Source organism: Hoplias malabaricus, chromosome X2 (genome assembly GCF_029633855.1).
Source record: "Hoplias malabaricus isolate fHopMal1 chromosome X2, fHopMal1.hap1, whole genome shotgun sequence".
Taxonomy (NCBI): domain Eukaryota; kingdom Metazoa; phylum Chordata; class Actinopteri; order Characiformes; family Erythrinidae; genus Hoplias; species Hoplias malabaricus.
Genome location: NC_089819.1, coordinates 53,614,417 through 53,618,856, shown reverse-complemented (window position 1 = coordinate 53,618,856; position 4,440 = coordinate 53,614,417).

Below are 4,440 nucleotides of genomic sequence, written 5' to 3'. Positions count from 1 at the left end.
CCTCCGCTTTATTTATGAGGCAGCTCCAAGGGGCGGAGCTTCAGCCCTAACTACAAAAAAAAAAAATATATATATATATATATATTAAAATAATAATAATAATAATACATTTTATTTATAATACATATTATTCTACTCCTCACTTTTATTGTATTGTTATTTCAATGATTACAAATAATACTTTTAATAATATAATAATAGAAATATCAACAATAACAAATTACAGTTAATAAAAACATATAATAAAATTAACAATAAAAATATGATAATAATAATAACAATATAAAAATTAATAATGACAACAGTGCAAAGATTACTTCACAGAATTTTCTTCCTTTAATATAGTGATAACAATAAAAAGAACAAAATAAGAGCAAAAATAGTAAAAATAGTAATAAATTATAATCATTTTTTAGCTGCCCACGCTCCGGCTACTGCCACTTGCCTTGGACCAGCTGCCCACACTACAGTGAAGTCTTCATGGACTCCTAACTACAACTACTATTATTATTATTATCACTGTCATTACATCATAACTTTCATCATCTGTTATCCCTACTATGATTATATCAGTACACATGAGGACCTTTTTGTCAACAGTTTGTAGGTAGATTGACTAGAGAAGGATAGGCCCCCATTGTGAGCCTTGGTTCCTCCCATTGTTTTTTAGCAAAGTTTTACCTTGTCACTGTCGCCCCTGGCTCACTCGCCTAGAATTCTTTACTGGAATTCCTGTGAAGCTGCTTTGTGACAACATCAGATGTAAAATCATATACATTTAATTTGATTTGATCATTTTCTACAGGCAATCAGAAAATATCACTATTTATAACATTAAATACACACGTTACCATCTTTAACACACAAACATACACAGTGCTGTACAAACAAATTAAAATAATGTTTTAAAAAGAGTAAAGACTCATTACATGTTCAGAGTATAGTAATATTACACTCCAGTCCATTTAAACACAGTGTATTTAGTCATTGGTTAAAGCTGACCTTTAAAGGTTGATTACGTGAACCAAACATATTAGTAATAATGTAAAAAGACTGAACCAAAGCTGAGAACTGAGTTACTGGAAGTTCAATGGAAAATTTGCGTCACAGAGAAAACTAGTTTTCTTTGAATTCTTCTGAACTGTGATTTGTCATCGCAGTGCACGCTTCACTGGAGTTTCTCCAGTTACGACTGATCGTGTTACTTCTTCAGAAATTGTGGCTCTGTTTGCGGCGGGATGCCAGTCCTACAGCAGGGTTAGCTCCTCCTCATCCTCAAGAATGTGGTTATAATAGACCTAATATAATACAAATGATAAATAAAAGTTCATATTAAAATATATTATAAAAGATATAAAAAGACAGTCCTCCGTGACTGTCTGTGAGGAGTGTGGTGTGTTCTCCCTGTGTCCGCGTGGGTTTCCTCCGGGTGACTGTCTGTGAGGAGTGTGGTGTGTTCTCCCTGTGTCCGCGTGGGTTTCCTCCGGGTGACTGTCTGTGAGGAGTGTGGTGTGTTCTCCCTGTGTCCGCGTGGGTTTCCTCCGGGTGACTGTCTGTGAGGAGTGTGGTGTGTTCTCCCTGTGTCCGCGTGGGTTTCCTCCGGGTGACTGTCTGTGAGGAGTGTGGTGTGTTCTCCCTGTGTCCGCGTGGGTTTCCTCCGGGTGACTGTCTGTGAGGAGTGTGGTGTGTTCTCCCTGTGTCCGCGTGGGTTTCCTCCGGGTGACTGTCTGTGAGGAGTGTGGTGTGTTCTCCCTGTGTCCGCGTGGGTTTCCTCCGGGTGACTGTCTGTGAGGAGTGTGGTGTGTTCTCCCTGTGTCCGCGTGGGTGTCCTCCAGGTGAGTGTCTGCGAGGAGTGTGGTGTGTTCTCCTTGTGTCTGCGTGGGTTTCCTCCGGGTGACTGTCTGTGAGGAGTGTGGTGTGTTCTCCCTGTGTCCGCGTGGGTTTCCTCCGGGTGACTGTCTGTGAGGAGTGTGGTGTGTTCTCGTTGTGTCTGCGTGGGTTTCCTCCGGGTGACTGTCTGTGAGGAGTGTGGTGTGTTCTCCCTGTGTCTGCGTGGGTTTCCTCCGGGTGACTGTCTGTGAGGAGTGTGGTGTGTTCTCCCTGTGTCTGCGTGGGTTTCCTCCGGGTGACTGTCTGTGAGGAGTGTGGTGTGTTCTCCCTGTGTCTGCGTGGGTTTCCTCCGGGTGCTCCGGTTTCATCCCACAGTCCAAAAACACACGTTGGTAGGTGGATTGGTGACTCAAAAGTGTCCGTAGGTGTGAGTGTGTGAGTGAATGTGTGAGTGTGTGTTGCCCTGTGAAGGACTGGCGCCCCCTCCAGGGTGTATTCCCGCCTTGCGCCCAATGATTCCAGGTAGGCTCTGGACCCACCGCGACCCTGAACTGGATAAGGGTTACAGACAATGAATGAATGTCAATATATTGACTTAGTATCTAAAATAATGAGATAGTATCTCGAAATATTAAGGTAGCAACTTGCATATTAATGAAAAATTAATTTTTCTTGGTGAAAAACAGCTGTGTTTCTGAATTTCAGAAGTTCCCCAGAGTATAGGGGAGCTGGATCTGTGTTATCACAAGAAGATCAATTCTACCCCTGTGACAAATAATCACTTCTATTTAATCTGATCACACGGGCGCACAGAAAACTGAAAGGAATTGTTTTTCAAGCCTTCAGCGCTATTACCCTCCTCTGGGGTCAGTCTGGACTCTGTAGAAACTGTTCATTTGATTGTATGGAAAGCAGTGACCTCAGGAAAGGTGCTTGCAAAACAGTCTGGGCTCCTGCCGTGGCTTCTGCTGAAGTTACCATCTTTAAACCAAAGGCAGAAGAGATTTAATGAGATCTTTAATAACTGATTAATATATAAATACATAAAGCAGCAAAATAAATAAATAAATAAATAAAGTCCTTTACTTTTACACCCACTATCCAATCTCTCATGACCACTGACTGTACAGGAGCACTTTATAGTTCTACAATTACAGACTTTAGTCCATGTGTTGCTCTGCATACTTGGTTATCCCCCTCTCCCCCTGTTCCTCAGTGCTCAGGACCCCCACAGAGCAGGTGTGATGTGGTGGTGGGTCATTCTCAGCGCTGCAGTGACACTGACGTGGTGGTGGTGTGTTAGTGTGTGTTGTGCTGGTGTAGAGTGGATCAGACACAGCAGTGCTGCTGGAGTCTCATAATCCCAAACACACTCAGTGATGCTGAGGAAGCTCCACGTCCTTTCAGACCCACGAGGATGGACACAGACAGCTGTGGAAGTGTTCAGATACAAAGCAAAGGATAAAGTGCTGAGTTTAAAACTGATAAATGTAATTAATAATCCTTTTCAGTCCAGGACTTCACAGTAGCTTTTAAATTGTCCCTCTTTGGCTTGTCTCTCTTTAGGGACAGAGGACACAGAAGAGAGCCCTGGTTTAACAGGCATCTTTTGTTTGAAGTGAAAAGCTAGAATGGGGACATTTGATGTGGGGCTGAGTCGGCCATCTTGTTTTTCTCCATCTCAATAATGGCACTGGTAATAGTGTGTGTGTGTGTGTGTGTGTGTGTGTGTGTATGCCACGTGAATCATGTGACTGGGCCTGACTTGAGTGTAGTGGAAGATTCAGTCAAACTGAAAGGCAAGTGGCCTGGAGCTCTTCTTTAACTCACACACACTGATGTAGAGAATCCAGGTCTGTGAGCACTGCTGTTTGGCAGGTCTTTTCTCCTGAGGACTATGGCTCTATGTTCACGTCTGTTAAGAGATAAGAATGTTGCGCTATTGTTTTGATGACCTCAGTGGAAAACATTAGAGCATGACTTAGCTAAGACTTGTGTTTTTTTGCTCCTGGGCTCCCCCTAGAGTTTAATACATTTTTTACAGCACTTTCCTGAAATCAAGGGGGAAGGGGGTGGATTCCTACCCTCCTCCAAATGTTACATAATGCCGTTTCTGCAGTGCTGAGCACAGAGTAGCGATGGCAGAGGCTCTATTCTCCTCGACACAGCTCAGTGGAGCATCACGGTGATTTTGAAGCCCCCAAAAGCTGGTGTTCCCCTGCAGTACGTGAATAATGATCCCAGAGCTCAGTGTTCTCAGGGCTATTAGCCAGTCAGGATCGATGTGGTGTTGGACACTGCTGTGTTTGAGTAACAGTGTGGCCTTCACCACTCCAGCGAGGGGCTTATTGATCACCTTCGATTCAGAGAGACTCTCTAGCATCTTCACTTCTAATGAACATCCGTTTTAACCAAAAGAGATGGTTAAAGAGTGTTACTGAGGTCAAATAATCTGGACATCTTTATCTTCAAATGTAATGTGAAGTCTGGGGAGGCAGCAGTAGTAAAAACAGACTGTATTTAGATAGACCTACCTAAATAGGTCATTGAGATTTTGTTTTTACTAGAAATGCACATCACTCCAATTCTCTCTGACCCTCTGCTCACTCC